Genomic DNA, 18,774 nt, shown 5'->3' with positions numbered 1-18,774 from the left:
TCATTGCTTCATACGGTGTCATGTTGAGGCGTCGATTGATGATACTCTGATTTTGAGTGAAGCATGCAGTTGATACGACTTCGGCCCAGAGATAGAGTGGTAGATTTGCGAAGTTAAGCAAGGATGGAGCAGCTTCAACATGAGTTTTATTGCGTCTCTTGAATACACCGTTCTTTTGTGGAGTTAAGGAGCTGAGAAGTTGTGGTCAATTCCTTTTTCGGTGAGGAATTTCTCAATGGTTCCATTGGTTAATTCTGAACCATTATCACTTCGGATACGCCTAACAGGGATTTTGATGAGGACTTCAATTCCTTTAATGAAGTTGATGAGTTCAGAGGCTGTTTCGGACTTCAGTCTAAGGAAGAAAACCCAAGTGAACCTTGTAAAGTCGTCAACAATTTCTTATGATGAAGACTCTCTACAATGTATGGTCCACAAAGATCAATGTGTAAAAGCTCCAATGGTTCCGAGATTGATTTTTCGATGATAACAGGATGACCCTTCTTCGATTGCTTTCCACACTCACATGCAGCACATAAATGATCATTTTCAAATTTGAGAAGAGGTAGACCTCTCACCATTTCACCAGATACGAGATCATTCATGTACCGAAAGTTTAGATGAGTAAGCCTTCGGTGTCATAACCAACTGACTTCAGGAACGGCTTTGGAGAGAAGGCAGAGTTGCGGTTTGCCAATAATCATGTTGATGTCGAGTGGGACATGTTCTTGTTGCAATTTGACTTGATTAAACACTCTTTTCGGTCTTCAGTCATTTTATCGTTGTGCTTCTTTCAAAATTCAACACATCAATTTGAGTCAGTGAGTTGAGCTACACTTATCAAATTATGTTTCAGGTCAGCTACATAAGCCACATTTGAGATAGAGAAATTTCCATTGGTGAGAATTCCGAAACCATGAATTTGAGAATTGGAGTTGTTGTCATACGTCACGTAACCAGCATTTGGAGAAAGCTTAAGATCCCATAGAAATTCTTTGTGACTCGTCATGTGCATGGACCAAGCACTATCAATATGTCATATTGTCTCTTGCTCTGAAGCACAAAGTGCCTGCAAAATTAGTGAGTGGTGGAGCTTTTAGGCTCCGAGTTAGGTTTAGGGACATAGGTACGGGATTTGTACTTTGACTGTGACTTTGGAACAACTTTGTGTTTCCTGGGAATGTTTTTTGAGTTCTTAGGAAGCAAACAGAAGGTTAATATCTTTTCATCTATCCAGTAGTCATATTCAATGACTTGAGGGTTCATAATGGCTTTCTTTGGACCTGATGTTTCCGGAGCAGTGGGAGTCACTGTCTAATCTGCAGTCATGGACTTTTCACTTTCCAAACAGGGTTTTGTTTTGAAGACTTTGAGAAATTTGTTTTCTTAACATGTTTCTGTTTGCTTGATGATACATTCGATTTTGAAAGTCGAGGTCTAAAAGTTGTGCCATCAGATTTTGCAATAAAAACATATGAAATAGTCCGAGGAGAAGTGTTTCAGACAGATGTGAGGTTTACTTTTGACTTTTCCTGAGTGGGAATAACCACCTTCTTTTGTTCTACAGGTCTTGGAGGATTTGATAGTCTCTTGAGTATCTTATTGGGTATGAAGGAGTTTTGACTATGGGTTGATGAGTAAGAATTCCGAGATACACCCTTTTTGGAGTTCTCAAGGAATCTTGAATTTTATCTAGTCTTAACTTCTTTTTGTGTGCATTCTGAGCTTCCACCTTAGGGTCTACAATATCCTTCCTATTCAACATTGGCTTTCTTTTGGATTGAGACGAAGATTTCGAAGTCTGTCCTAATGAAGGATTGTTGAACACGGGCTTAACGAGAACCATATTTGTCTTTGAAATCACTTGAGGTTCAGAATCACACGAAATTGCTCATCGACTTCACTATCTAAAGATGCCCAAACACACTCTAATGGTTCAGATGAAGTTGATTCCGGAAAAATTTCGTTAACAACATAATTGTTAGGAGGGCTGAGTTTCGGATTTTGAAAAGCAGAATTTTGAGTGTTAGAGGTCTGATTCAGGTCCAGGTTTATTAGAGGCGGAAATTGCATGGAATCGGGACTTTTGAAAACTATGGGTTGAAACTCAGGAATCAAGGATGCGAACTTCTCATCAGTCTCCAGAAGGGGGTAACAAGGGAGAGACAGGTGCGTTCGAATGTTGACGGTTCGGAACATCTCCCGTAAAGGTCAGATTTTGCAATTCCTTCAAGGGACTAGCTATTGGTTTCGGAAACTTGCTTCTGAGACCAGGAGCTTTTGATCAAGGATAACGATCAAGGATGACGAAAGTTATGAGTCATTTTCTGATTCGCTTCAAGTATGTCAATGGAATTATGCAAAGCATGTATTTTTGCATTGAGATGTTTGTTATCAGAAATTAAAATGTTTCTTTCAGAGTAGGTGATTTCACATTTGTCTTTTAGAATGATACATTCATCTTTTGACATTACAAGCTCATGCTCTAAAGACTCAATTTTTTAACTTTTTATCCTCAAAACGTAACCTAAGACGATTTAATTCACACTCCTTCTTCTCACTGACTTCTATGGCGGACTCATAGACTTTATAGATGGTGCTCATATCTTTTTGGATTGGGGTTAGATACGGTACACAAAGAGACATATCAAAATTATTATCAGTAATCATAGATTTTACCTACTGAACGATGCTTTGACCAGGTGGATCGTTGGTGGACATGTAGCAGTAGTGTGGTTCAGCAACATCATCTTCATCTTCTGACCCAGAGGACCAATAGCCTTCATCTCATTCAACAGTTTATCTTGCCATCAAGCACATGTTTCTTCCAGTCACCATGTCATCATCATCTCCAGATGACCAATATCCTTCGACATCCCTTGATACAATTGTTACAAAGTCTTTTTCACATTTTGCCATCTCTTGGGCTTTCCGAGCGTAGTATGCAGAGTCCTTGATCTTTGATTTTTTCGGAGCTTCAGCCAAGCCATATTTTGCGAAATGGTTTGCATGTCCACACTTGTGGCACATAATTTTTAGTTTGTCGGATTTTGGATTCTATTGTGGTTCCGAAGTAGATTTTGGCTTTATAATGTTTGGTTTGTACGAGGGATGATTTTTCCGGAGTTGGTTGTGATTCCGGAGCTGAGTATGGTTGAGAATTGTTTTGGTGAGGAGCATGAAACCGATTTTGGTATGGTTTGTAAGAGGGATTGAAAGGACGTTTTTATTTCATGGAGAGTAGAGCAAATTCCTGTTGGAAATGGAGTTCAAAGTCCATGGCTGGATAGTTTTGTGTGGGTAAGACAGGTATGGAGAATTGAACAGATGGAACAATGGGTTTGAAAAGGTCCGAGGTGGATGTGTTCGGAATGGTTGGTTCAAAGGAATTGACAAGAGTAAGAGGGCCCCCGGAGAATTCCCTTATAGTTTGAGAAACATTAGATTCATGTCCTTGAAGTTCATCAAAGAGTTGATAAAGCTTCAACTTTTTCAAAGAACTATTACTTTGGAGACAAGATTTCACATTTCCCCATCCTTTACCGAGGTTGTTTATGAACTTGTGATTATACTCTAAGGGAGCTCGGACAATCCCATGAGTAGTCATGTTGTTGACTACGATTCGGTAATGGTTAGAGGCTGAGGCTACTGATTCACCAGGAGTGGTAGTGAAGGTGTGAAAATCATTAACCGAGGTGAGACGCTTGTCTTTCATGTTTTCCGAACCTTCGATCAGATTTTGGAGAGTGTCCCAAATCTCTTTTGCTGATTTACACAACTTAATGTGTTCAAGGAGTGAGGGAGGGACACCAAACACCATTTTCGAGAAAGCAACTTGATCAGCATGCAACTTCTCAATATCAACTGCGGTTAGAGGAGCTGGACGAGTCTCATCTTGACCTATAAGCTGAGCAACAACATCTCTCACAACCGTTCTTACAAGAACATGAGGGCCTTCTTTGACGGATATCCAAATTGCTTCACCTTTCTCTTTAGCTAGTAAAAACCTTTCCATTCTAACTTTCCAGTGATCATATTCTTCCACAACTAGTAGTAGGGCACGTAAAGGGCCACCCACGCTATTTGCAATTTGCATTGAAATCATTTGTTGAGTGTTAGAAGCGGCCGTTGAATTCAAGGTATCTTCAAGAAAAAGTGGTATATAGAAGAACTTTTATCCTTAACACAGAAATGGTTGAAATCAAGGTAATTTCAAACCAACTATAATCTAATCTTGTAGATTCAAAGGACAACCACTCAACCAATTGAGAGAACAAATTGATCTGATGCACAGGGACAAGGTTTGAAAAATCAAACCTTGAGTTAATACTTGAGATCAATGTCTGCTTACTAATGAATGTTCCAGTCAAGTCTGGATAGACCGGTCAAGTCTGAGTTAATGTATTCAACAAATATTCAAGACATAAATGAAGAATGAGAATAAAGATCAAGGTAAAGTTAATAAATGAATAACAAAGAGAATGTTGTATAGAGAGTGAAGTAAATGTAATATTGCTAAAAAGTTTGAACAATCTGTCACTTAGATTTGCATTAAAAGCTCCTATAAATAGGAGAGCATGATACAAGGTATAAAACGGAATACATACATAGGACTGGACAAAAAAGATATTTCTGACATTCTGATTGTCCAAGTTGACTAACAGACTAAGTCCTATGAAATGTCTAATCATGCTAAGTGACAAAACTAATTAATACATAGTGAAAAAGGTACTTATTCGAAAACACAAACATTCTGGTCCAAACATACATTCTGGAATGCCTTTTACTCATCTACTCTGGTCTAGGTTTGACTTTGGACTCCAAATTATTTCGCATTAATTTATCACTTCGGAATCTTGATTGACTTTGGATCTTCAAAAACGATTGAGATTGCTACAGGTTCACTTTTAGGTTCCAACAGAAAGTGGTGGACTTTGCTGCCATGGGGGAGATTGCACACGGTTCAGAGTGCAATTCACATAGCACATAATACGACTCATGGATCTCCGTCTCCATGTCAACGACAACACGTGGCTCGTTGTTATGTTGCAAATATTACATTGTTAGTGTAACACCCAAAAAACATTGGAATGTATAACTATATATAATTATAATATAAAAAAACTTTCCAAAAACACGTTTATTATACGATGACATTGCTCCCAAAAAAATGGTGTTTTTCTTCTCCACGCCCTCATTCCTGGCAATTCTCTCGGCGTGTGAATAACAAATTGCCTCTGGGAACATATTAAAAAATCCACATTTATGGGATAAAAAGGAAAGAATGATTTTGATATAGTATAAAAACGAAAGTATGATGCTATTATGGGATGAAAACAAAATTATGATGCTATTATGGCATAAAACAAAAGTACATTGCTATTATGGTATAAAAACGAAAGTATGATAATTATTTAAAGTTCCATTTAAAACTAACCTTAAACGGAAGCATAAAACGGGGAACAATATACTTATGCATTTTCGTCGACTCAGGATTTGTCTGCTTAAATAGTTTAAAATTTTAAATTTTCTCAAACATTCCACGCATCATCCCCGAAGTATAGGTCCAGAGATATGTACCCCATGCAAACCTGTAATTTTCATTTTAGTTATTATAATTATTTTTGTATTTATATAGAATTTAAAAGTGTAGTACATGTTCCAAGAGATGTAAACAGGGACGGATTTTTTTTTCTGAGTTATTCGTTTTGTCAGTGCTCACTACAGATAGAAGCTAAAAGATTCTCAACTGCTTCTAGACGTAGACAACATGAACGACTACAAATAAGAAGGCCAGAAATCATTTATTTTAATATAGGCAGTCATAGTTATAGGTTATGATATGGTATGAATATGATAAGAAATCTATTTGTTTACACATATTAGAATTGACATTCTTATTCAAACACTCATAACATATTACAGTTGACTTAAATTGTGAATCCTGATAGTTGGAATGGCGAATGAGGCATATAATATGTAATAACAATTTAATTGCAGCCGATTTGCAGAATCATTTTGTAGAACCGGTTTACTCAATGTACTTTTATGTAGGTAACCAATGTTTATTCTCCATTTTGACCTCACTGCACTAATGTTTGTTGTCCATTTCAAACTAAATCAATAATGAACCGGTTTGAATGTTGAATTGTTATTTTTTTTAATTTTTTTTTTATAGCTTTATCACATGAATAATATCATTATATCACATATTTTGGAAAAATCATGATCAAATGTCTAATCTTATGTTCTATGTATAGGGCTTATAACAATAAGCTACAATCTAAAGCAACAATTTCACAAAAATGAGATAGAGTTTGCCTTGTTGTGTGCAAAACCAAATGAAAAAGGTGCTCTTTTGACAAGATTCTTGGAAAAATATGTAAGGTTTCCAATTTTTACCATTTTACCCCTGGTGTTTGATATTGTTTCTCTTGTGGTTATATATATATATATATATATATATATATATATATATATATATATATATATATATATATATATATATATATATATATATATATATATATATATATTGTTTTAAGGGGTAAAAGCATGTGTAGAACCTGGATGTCTTGTGAATGAAGACTAGACACCCATGGGTGTTCTGGTGGGCCTTAACCTGGAAGGCTAAGAGTAAAAAATAATGTAAGACCAGTTTTACGGTTTTAATCTTTTTTTGAAACCTTAAGTGGGTAATTCAAGAATTAGCAAGTATCAAAGTAAGTTAAAGATGAAAAGTATTTGCATGCAAGGCTTGGTGCGGAAGATGTAGGGTATGGTTTCAGAAGAGATCTGAAGCTGATAAGTGAGGTTCAAGCTCCATTTCGTGGTGTTAGAAGATTCTTCTATGTGGCTTTTACAACAGTTGTTGGAATCTCATTGTTCCTTACTTTTCCTAGACTCTTTCTTGCTATCAAAGGTGGTGAGGGAGCTCCTGACATCTTAAGGATTTCCCAAAATGTCGCCATTAATCTTGGAGGTAAAACATATCAATTAATTTCTAGATAACTTTATAAAAATTTAGGGCTTAATGAAAAAGTCTCATCTCCTTGAATTTCTCTTTTAAATCGTTATGTTTGCATTAAGTAAAAAAGAAACACCATGTACAACTTATCAGAATAAGGGGCTGTTTTTTTCTCATTATTTTTTGTATGGGTATTGGGTAAAGTGACTGATGTAACTCTGTATGGATAAAATGTTATATACAACATAAGGTTCATTTCTTTTCTAGAACCATTTTAAGCTTGCATTCCATTTCACGTACAGCCATGTTCTATTTACAGGGTAAATAAACGAAAAATTAACAATTAAAATCTTTAAAATATAATTATCGTTTATATTATGTTTTATAGCTACTGTGACAGATTTGGGTGGGCGATATATTCCCAAAGAGTTTTTACATGTGAAGTCATTAATCACACCCATATTTTTGATCATCAGACTAGCTATGCTGGTAAGAACAAGATTCTATTATTAGCTACAATCTTTAATATCTTTTCATTATTACACAATTAGTCCTTTGACTTAGTTCAAAGTCACACAACATACAAATGGTTTTCTTAATATTAAAGGTCAAAGTGGTAAAATGAAATGTTAGTGTAATTGGTCGTTAATATCATTCTTTTGTTATTAATTTTTATGTTTTTGATTGTTTGGGAAAATTGGATTTGATTTTTTTTTGTGGTTTGATGTGAACATTAGGTGTTTGACCACATAAAAAAACTCACTCTAAGCTTTTTACACTTTTCTTGATACAGTCCCTAAAGAAAAGTCTCAAGTTGTTGATGTGAATTTGTAAAAGCCATGGTTGGATTGTGTTTTTTGGTTTTTTACTTTTTTTCTTTTTGCCGTAATTTTCCTCCTCACATGACTTTAGAGTTTTAGTTGTTCTGATATCAATATTGATGTGTACATGCTTATTACAACCATGATTTACCGTTGCATTTCTTATTTTGGGCTTTATGGTATGCTAAGTGTAACGACCGAAAAATACAACCAATTTTTAATTTTTCAAAAACATCTTGATTCTATTAATTCTTTGCAAAAGGTTTTCAATACAAACATTTATCGTATTCCCAGAATCATAACATCACAAAATCATGAGCGGTACGATCACGCCTTCACCTTGCCACGATCTCCTGAACAACCTGAAAAACATGAAACCACAACTGTAAGCCCGGAAGCTTAGTCAGATACCCCCAAAATACCAACCACAAATACCATACACGCATAACATGCCATAACATATCCGATCACAGAACAGCCATGCTCTCCGGGTCTACTGTGTGACTGGTCCGCCGCACCGGCCAACAGTCCACCTGGTCCACCCTCTGAGTCTATCCGCATACATCGATTCTGCAGTGTGATTGGTCCGCCCGTTCCCGGGCCTTCAATCTCACTGGTCCAATCTCTGAGTCTACAGTATGACTGGTCCGCCCGCACCGGACCTTCAGTCTGTCTGGTCCACTCTCCGAGCCTTCGGTACGTCTGGTCCGCCCCTAAAGGGACCTACAGTCTATCCGGACCGCTCGCTGGGCCTACGGGGCAACCGGTCCGCCTTGGGTATCTTGGCCTACTGCACACAGCAGGACCCGCCTCAACCCAACTCCAGTCCAAACATCCATGTGCACATACATACATATATTCATAAAGCAAATCACAGACCTCAAGCAGCTCTAACAGATCACATAACATGCCACTATCCTAACCAGGATACCGACCTAACAGGTCACCAACATAACATCTCCCTATCTCTCTGGATACCGATCTCAATCAGGTCTCTAGCATATACCATCCTAACTCACAGGATGCAAACATGACAAAGCAGTAACATAATAACAACTACCCGGATCTCAATCCGATAAGGGCCGACCTTGGTGCCTTAGACCCCGTTGATATAGTGAGGATAACTCACCTCGAAGCTGCCGAGTGAACAGATAATCCAAGCTACTCCGATCACTGATACGATCTCCACCACTAGTCAACCACCAATGCGCTGAACTCAAAACAACAAACAATAATTACCAAAATGCCCCTGGACACCATTGGTCAACCCTTGGACAAAGACAAGGTCAAAGTCACTCCTAACTGACCCTACTCGCCGAGTCAACCCTTTGACTCGCCGAGTTCCCATACTTAGACTTCACTCCATCTGCGACCTAACTCGCCGAGTCACCCCGAGACTCGCCGAGTCCAACAACTCAGAGTCCATTCGCACACAACTCACCGAGTCATCCCCTGACTCACCGATTCTCGACTCAACCAGAGAATATCGGAACTCTTCGACAAGACTCGCCGAGTCCAAGAACAGACTCGCCGAGTCCAAGGCTATCATCAACCTACTCGCCGAGTTGTTCATACAACTCGCCGAGTTACAGGCTATCTTCATCCGACTCGCCGAGTTGTTCTTCCAACTCGTCGAGTCCCATCTCATCTTCAAGCAACTCGCCGAGTTCACCCATGTGACTCGCCGAGTACCACCGATCTGAATCCTTTCAGAAGCATTCCAGGCCATGCAAATGATCCAAAACCTAGATCTAGCCTTATACAACTCATCCATCACGTAAAGTGGCAAACTTTACGTGAATTCCAAGAGATCTAGGCCTTAATCACTTATAACTAGGGTTTGGGACTTGCAAGCTTCACTAAACACTCCAACACAAGGACTTTCATGCTCTCTGATTCTCCTCCCTTCCAGATCTGAGGTAGCAACCTCAGATCTAACCCCTAGACTTCCATTTACATCCTTAGACAAGATCCCACAAACCCCAAATTGAAGAAACAGCATACAATCAGACCAAGAACGAGATATTACCTCCAGTGGACGCCCCTAACTGCAATGAAGTTGATTCCAAGCAAAGCCGTTTGCCCCAAGCCTTCAATTCCCACAAAATTCCCTCAACAAACTTCCCCAATGCTCCAATCCACTCAACAATGGAGCTCCTCTGCGATTTAGGGTTTTCTGGAACTCAAGAGGGAAATAGAGAGGCTGGGGAAGGAACATAACGTTCCTTATATAGGGCTCAACCCCGAGAATTAGGGTTTTCTCCACCCAGCGCCTACTCGCCGAGTCCATCTCATCGACTCGCCGAGTCGGCCACTTAACACGCGACCAAATTCGCGACTGTACTCGCCGAGTCCATCCATGGACTCGCCGAGTCACTCTTCCTCAAATAAGACTTTTAGCCCTTCAACTCTACTCTTGCTATTTCGGGATGTTACAATTCTCCCCCACTTATATTAGGCTTCGCCCTCGAAGCCTATAGCAGCTCAACCTCAAAGATACTCCCGCTACGCGCCACCTGGCCTCAACCAGACCAGGTCCCTCGAGGCATACCTAAACGAAACTCGAATACACTTTCCTTCCCTCACGGTGTCCTGACCACCGTCTCAAATAGGGCACCGGATTCACCCTCTAATAACTTCACTTAACCCCTGAGAATTACCCATAATGCAACACTGCTCCAAATCACAACCATCACTCGACTCATAAAGACTAGAAAACCATGAACCATCGGATCCCCGATCCGAATCCCACTCTATCCATTCCGTGACGACCGAAAAACCCATTCTCTATCACAGAGCACTCCCACGAGTCCTCCTCTTACAAACACATACACATACTGAACTAGCTCCAGCATCCTCAGGTTTGGAAAACCCGACATACTGATGACACCCTCAAACATCCCCCAGGATGAACCACCAATACATACCCAATGCCCTGATCAGAATCACACTGAGAGTCCAGGACTCTCTCCCTGCATCCTTTCCAAGCCCCTGGGCTCTACACCTGCAAAATTCCTTCCGCAACCTCAGCAGACATCCCAAACCGGATGAGCTCCTACTTCACTGCCGCGAGCACGATGCTCAAAATCATACTCGAAATACTCTAATCATAACTCTGCTCTGTAGCTTTCACTTTCGCGAACTTGCACTCCCCTTCAGAGTTACACACCTTTCTCTCTTCCTTTTCCAAGGAATCCACTTGGCCACATTGCCACTCCAAGACGTGCCACGGTGCTCGCCCAATGCGACACCACCATTTTTGCGTAACCGCGATTCACATACTCTGGCTCTCATTGCAGGGGCTCTCAAGCCCATGCACTCTCTCAACTCATCAAAATCACTACCTGGGGCCAGACCTTCCAATGCAATCACACTGCAACATACACAATCAGCAATCTCAAACTGATCCAACAATACCCGCAGAGTCTTCAGCATGACTGGACCGCCTCATCAGGCCTTCAGTCCATCTGGACCACTCTCTCAGTGTAACAGCCCAGATTTCCAGGTATTTTATTGTTTTGATTTTTTTTGGTGTTTTGAGAGGGGACTCGGCGAGTTGGAGCTCAGACTCTCCGAGTAGGGTCGCGATTCTGGACGCGGGATTCGTCTGGACTCGGCGAGTCCAGGATATGGACTCGGCGAGTCCACGCTGTTTAATGAAACCCTAATTTCTCGGGTTTGGGACCTATTTAAAGGGGCCTTATGGCCGTCATTTGCACCCAACAGTCCATAGAGAGAAACCCTAGAGTGCTTTAGCGATTTGAGAGAGAAAGGAAGCATTTCTTAACATTTGTGTGTTGTTTAGAAAAGAAGAGGGAGGTTCTAGCCAAGAGAAGGCAAAGGAGACTGCTATTCGGTGGATTTGAAACTTAGCCCTTCAATCTAAAGGTATGATTTCGGCTCATCTCCTGTTTTGTGAAGTATAATTGATTTTAGGGTTTCTTGTGACCTTGTTGAGTTGATTGGATGACCAAATAGTCCCTTGCTAGTGATGAGACTTCGGATCTGGATCCATAGAGGTCCAGAGAGCCTCATTCATCAAGCTTTATAGAGAACAATGGAGGTTATGACCTTGAGTAGTGAGATTTGTTGATAATTCTTCATATATGGTCATATAAAGGTTGTTTATGCACCAAGTCTGGGGCTTTACGTGGTGAATCAGTCTAGGAAGGCCAGATCTATGAATTGTTGGAGTAGATCTGACCTTAGAAGCAAGTTTGAGTGATTGCATGGCATGGACTCGCCGAGTCCGATGAGCAGACTCGGCGAGTAGCTTGAAGATTGCCTTGGACCGGCCAGTGAATGGTCCAGTCGAGTCATGGGTTGACTCAGTGAGTCAGGGCGAGTTAGAGAGGGTTGTCAAGTGGACTGAGTCGAGCTGGGACTCGCCGAGTCGTTCTTGAGACTCGGCGAGTTGAGTCGGGGTGGCCCCGCGATTTCTGCCAGGTGAAACTCGTCGAGTCAGGGGGAGTACTCGACGTGTAGAAAAGGAATCCTAAAGAGTTGGTGAGAACGTCTAGACTCGTCGAGTTGCCGTGTGCACTCGCCGAGTCCGGTCAAAGTTGACCGTTGACCTGTGTTGACTTCTTAGGGATAGTCAACCTTAGAGATAAAAAGTGCTAATTAGAGTCATGTGATGTTATAGGAGGATTAGAGCTCGGAGGATCGAGCACGAGGGATTTCCAGGATTCGTGAGATACCGAGACACGCGAGGTGAGTCCTCTCACTATACTTTACCTTGAGTAGGTAATCAGAGCTATGTGTTAGTGTATGTATGTTATGTGTATGCCATGTGTTGTACTGCATTATTTCTATGTGATTTATGCTGTGCATGATATCAGAGTTGGAACCGGAAGGTTCCTAGAGTTAGAACCTGAGGGTTCACAGAGTTGGGTGCACGGACCCATAGAGTTATAGCCTCGAGTGGCTAATATGTGTTTTATGTGTGGTATTTTGGGGAACTCACTAAGCTTCGTGCTTACAGTGTTAGTGTTGTTGTTTCAGGTACTAGCGATGACCGTGGGAAGGCGCCGGCTTGATCTGTACACACGCAGGGGACTTCGATATATTTATGTGATCTTGGGATTTGTATGATACAGATTAGAATTTGAAACTTAATGTTTTTATGAAATTAAATGAGAAATGTTTTTTTTATATTGCGAAAAATTATTTTGAAATTCACGGTGTTACACTCAGAACCTTCAGCCAATCTGGACCGCTCTCAGAGCCTTCAGTTTGGCTGGACCATTCTCCGGGCCTGCGGTCTGACTGGTACGCCTTCCGGCCTTCAGTCTATCCGGATCGCTCACTATCAACCAACATTCCATGCTATCCCCCCTCGGGATTCCTCCAATGCATACCGTTCTAGCCCTCTAGGGGTTCCGAACTCTAACTCCATCGACATACTCGATCCCGGCCTGCTTCCAGGCCTCCGTAACCAATGCCCTAGGTCTGTATCCCGCCCCACATGCCCGACACTCGCTCCTATCAGCCTATACTCTAGGCTGACAGAACACTGCTGAATCCCAACAGCTAAGCACCCTCAAATACTCATCGATCTCCCGGAGAATTCTCCAATTCTCCCCCATTATAGCACTGACTAACAACCGCCAGCCGCCATCCACGACCTTCCAAAACAACCCTGCACCAAGAGACCACTTACACACGGGCCGCTTCCACAAGCATAAACAACCCTTAGCAAAACACATCTCCTCACTGATCAATCCGCTCAAGAAGAATCCAATCTCCAATTATCCCTTCCACGAACGAAGATGCTACCTGACGTATAACCCAATGCCGTATCTCCACTAACAACCCTTACGAACGATAACCAACGAAAGCACCAAAACACTAACCATAATCATATCAAACCCTCAGGGAGCAACGGATACCAGGACGAAAACCCGAAACACAAATCCATAACCTAAACCACAACCCGCAAAACGAAGAATATCACAACGAAAACCAAACAATTACCGGCTCATGAACATTACACCACAATAATCACAAGATAACAAGACATCAAGAAAGAAACATACCCGCAGATGTCTCTGGCACTGCCCTGACCTCCTCTGCAACAAGCTGAAAAACACGACCCTGAGCCCTTGGGGGCTCCGCTCCACCCTGACCTCCACCTGTGATCCTCAAAGTGGCCGGTGCTGGAGCCTGCACCAATCCAGCAGCAAACTGTGGACAGTTGGCCCTCAAATGTCCAACCTGATGACAATGATAGCAGATCCTCAAATCCCGAACTGGCGCTGACTGTCGACAATCCCTCGCATAGTGCCCATCCCTTCCGCACTTGCGGCATGCACCACCGGTCTTACAAACCCCGGTGTGACCCTTCCCACACTTCCCACAAGTGTGGCTGCTCAAATCCCCCACTCTAACATCAACGGTCTTGGACCGTTTCGGCACCGGCGGCGACTGCACCGAAGCCTACCTCAACTCACGCATCTGTAACTCAATCTCTAACTCACGCCGCCTAGCGGCCTCCTGCAACTCCAACAAGGTCTCGCACCTCTGCGCAGACACAAACTGTCTGATGTCCCTCTTGAGCATGCTCAGATATCGGGACATCTGGGCCTGCTCTGAAGCGAACTCTGGGCAAAACATCGCCCTCTCAGTGAACATTCTGGTGATCTTAGTCACCGACTTCGAATCCTGCTTCAGCTCAAGGAACTCCTGAGCCAATCTCTCCCTCTCAACCTGCGGAACATAACGAGTACTGAACATTTCTCTGAACTGATCCCATGAAACCGCAGCCCTCTGCGCCTCCGAAAATGACCTCGTGGTCAATCTCCACCAATCCTTCGCCCCGAGCCTCAACAGGTTCAGAGCACACCTCACCCTATGATCAGCAGGGCATGAACACGTGAAGAAACATCCCTCCACGTCTGACAACCACCTCATAGCAACAATCGGGTCCTGAACTCCGTCGAATGTGGGAGGCTTCGTCCTATCGAAGTCCCGATACTGAAACCCCGACTAGCTCCTCCCCCTGCCGCTGCTACAGCTGTTGTAGCCGCCGCGGCAGCCGTCTCGGTGAGAGCTGCATAACGCTCATCAAAATACTCAACCATGGCGGTCTTAATCGACCCAAACAACTCTGGCAACTCAGCCCGGAATAACTCTGCAATCTCCTCACGCAGGATCTCACGAATCCTCGCGTCCAACTCGCTCGTGCTCATCTGACCGACAACCTCGGGCGGCACCGATTCGCCCGGAACCCTCTCTCCATCTCCCGATCCTGACCCGGATCCACTCTCATCATGCCTCAGAATCTCCATATTGAAAAGAAACACCACACAAAATATCAGACTCTTCACACACCCTGGGATCCAACTCTCTCTCAACCCACCCTAGAGATCATGGTTTCCCTGATACGCGTATGGGTCCTGTGCTTTCAGTAGTACGGGCCCATACTTCCTTCCACACCTACCCACATTTGTATGAAGTACTACCACAATACCCTAGAGAACAAGCATAACAATAATCAACCCTCACCACTAGAGAAACACTGAGAATCTCCCATAAGGGACCCTAGGCTACAGGCATCACAAATCTAGCAACATATCATGAAATCCTGAAGATCCCTAGCCTAACACTAGCATGCTGTTCTATCAAAGCTCAAAAACAAATAACATGCATGGTATTTTGGGGTTACTTACTGGCTCCGGCTGATCGTACCTCCGCGTCCTCCTTTACTCATTTTTGAAAACCATTTTTAAATACTCTTTCGAAAACTCTCCTCGATTTGAGACTGGAGTCACACGAGTGTTTCTCCAGTTCACTCAAACCAAGGCTCTGATACCAACTTGTAACGACCGAAAAATACAACCAATTTTTAATTTTTCAAAAACATCTTGATTCTATTAATTCTTTACAAAAGGTTTTCAATACAAACATTTATCGTATTCCCATAATCATAACATCACAAAATCATGAGGAGCGGTACGATCACGCCTTCGCCTTGCCACGATCTCCTGAACAACCTGAAAAACATGAAACCACAACTGTAAGCCCGGAAGCTTAGTCAGATACCCCCAAAATACTAACCACAAATACCATACACGCATAACATGCCATAACATATCCGATCACAGAACAGCCATGCTCTCCGGGTCTACTGTGTGACTGGTCCACCGCACCGGCCAACAGTCCACCTGGTCCACCCTCTGAGTCTATCCGCATACATCGATTCTGCAGTGTGATTGGTCCGCCCGTTCCCGGGCCTTCAATCTCACTGGTCCAATCTCTGAGTCTACAGTATGACTGGTCCGCCCGCACCGGGCCTTCAGTCTGTCTGGTCCACTCTCCGAGCCTTCGGCATGTCTGGTCCGCCCCTAACGGGACCTACAGCCTATCCGGACCGCTCGCTGGGCCTACGGGGCAACCGGTCCACCCTGGGTATCTTGGCCTACTGCACACAGCAGGACCTGCCTCAACCCAACTCCAGTCCAAACATCCATGTGCACATACATACATATATTCATAAAGCAAATCACAGACCTCAAGCAGCTCTAACAGATCACATAACATGCCACTATCCTAACCAGGATACCGACCTAACAGGTCACCAACATAACATCTCCCTATCTCTCTGGATACCGATCTCAATCAGGTCTCTAGCATATACCATCCTAACTCACAGGATGTAAACATGACAAAGCAGTAACATAATAACAACTACCCGGATCTCAATCCGATAAGGGCCGACCTTGGTGCCTTAGACCCCGTTGATATAGTGAGGATAACTCACCTCGAAGCTGCCGAGTGAACAGATAATCCAAGCTACTCCGATCACTGATACGATCTCCACCACTGGTCAACCACCAATGCGCTGAACTCAAAACAACAAACAATAATTACCAAAATGCCCCTGGACACCATTGGTCAACCCTTGGACAAAGACAAGGTCAAAGTCACTCCTGACTGACCCTACTCGCCGAGTCAACCCTTTGACTCGCCGAGTTCCCATACTCAGACTTCACTCCATCTGCGACCTAACTCGCCGAGTCACCCCGAGACTCGCCGAGTCCAACAACTCAGAGTCCATTCGCGCACAACTCACCGAGTCATCCCTTGACTCACCGATTCTCGACTCAACCAGAGAATATCGGAACTCTTCGACAAGACTCGCCGAGTCCAAGAACAGACTCGCCGAGTCCAAGGCTATCATCAACCTACTCGCCGAGTTGTTCATACAACTCGCCGAGTTACAGGCTATCTTCATCCGATTCGCCGAGTTGTTCTTCCAACTCGTCGAGTCCCAGCTCATCTTCAAGCAACTCGCCGAGTTCACCCATGTGACTCGCCGAGTACCACCGATCTGAATCCTTTCAGAAGCATTCCAGGCCATGCAAATGATCCAAAACCTAGATCTAGCCTTATACAACTCATCCATCACGTAAAGTGGCAAACTTTACGTGAATTCCAAGAGATCTAGGCCTTAATCACTTATAACTAGGGTTTGGGACTTGCAAGCTTCACTAAACACTCCAACACAGGGACTTTCATGCTCTCTGATTCTCCTCCCTTCCAGATCTGAGGTAGCAACCTCAGATCTAACCCCTAGACTTCCATTTACATCCTTAGACAAGATCCCACAAACCCCAAATTGAAGAAACAACATACAATCAGACCAAGAACGAGATATTACCTCCAGTGGACGCCCCCAACTGCAATGAAGTTGATTCCAAGCAAAGCCGTTTGCCCCAAGCCTTCAATTCCCACAAAATTCCCTCAACAAACTTCCCCAATGCTCCAATCCACTCAACAATGGAGCTCCTCTGCGATTTAGGGTTTTCTGGAACTCAAGAGGGAAATAGAGAGGCCGGGGAAGGAACATAATGTTCCTTATATAGGGCTCAACCCCGAGAATTAGGGTTTTCTCCACCCAGCGCCTACTCGCCGAGTCGGCCACTTAACACGCGACCAAATTCGCGACTGTACTCGCCGAGTCCATCCATGGACTCGCCGAGTCACTCTTCCTCAAATAACACTTTTAGCCCTTCAACTCTACTCTTGCTATTTCGGGATGTTACACTAAGAAAGTTGATGGTGATATTGAACTATTGATGTTGTTTTTCTAGCCACTAACGACATAACGACAAGTTTGTTTCATTCGATTCATGGCAAATTACACAGAATAGCAATGTACTTTACTATGGATACCATTCATGCAGTGTACTTCAGATAATAGTAATGTATGAAACACATGAGCAAACACACAAAACGAACACTTTTCGCCCCACGCAACACGCATGAAACCTTTCTAGTTCTTATTATTATTATGGATAACGAAAAATATAACCACCACAATATTTATGAAAATAACCATCTTTTTAATCCGTAGAACAAAAAACTCTTGAAACTTTTGGAAATAAATTTGTAAAAATATCTTATCTCACAATTATATTGCAAGAGTAATCATATTTATTAAATGAAAATGTCATTTGAAAAAAATTAGTTATAAGAAAAATGTATTTTAGTATTCTTTAATTAGTAAACGTAATTTTATAATTGATCAATTACGAAATTAATTGTATTTTGTATTACTGGTCAAACAAATTATTAATTTGTTAAATGTTAGATTTATTATTATTATTACTAGGGAAGTCTTTAGAAAAGTTCTAAAATTTTAGTCTAATTTATGAAAAAGTCTCGAACTAATTTTTGTTTACAAAAAAACACATAATACCTAATAAAACTTCGAACCCTTTTTGACTGGTTTCATAGATTTAGCCGGTATTCTGTCATTTTTTGTTAGTTTGCTCAAAATATTAGGATTTTTCTGAAAATTACCCGATAACCAAAATATTGGGACTTTTTTGAAAATTACTATGGAATTAATGGATATTATTATTAACAAATCATTTATAAACATAAAGAATATTTTTTTATTATAAACAAAAGAAATACATTTGTTGCTAATTTCTAGGAATAAAATGGTCGACTGTGTACTTCTCTATTGTTTGTTGACCA

This window comes from Lactuca serriola, chromosome 7 (genome assembly GCF_051521515.1).
Source record: "Lactuca serriola cultivar US96UC23 chromosome 7, Lser_US96UC23_V15, whole genome shotgun sequence".
NCBI lineage: Eukaryota > Viridiplantae > Streptophyta > Magnoliopsida > Asterales > Asteraceae > Lactuca > Lactuca serriola.
The sequence above is the reverse complement of the archived record's forward strand: the minus strand, read 5'-3'. Positions refer to the sequence as shown.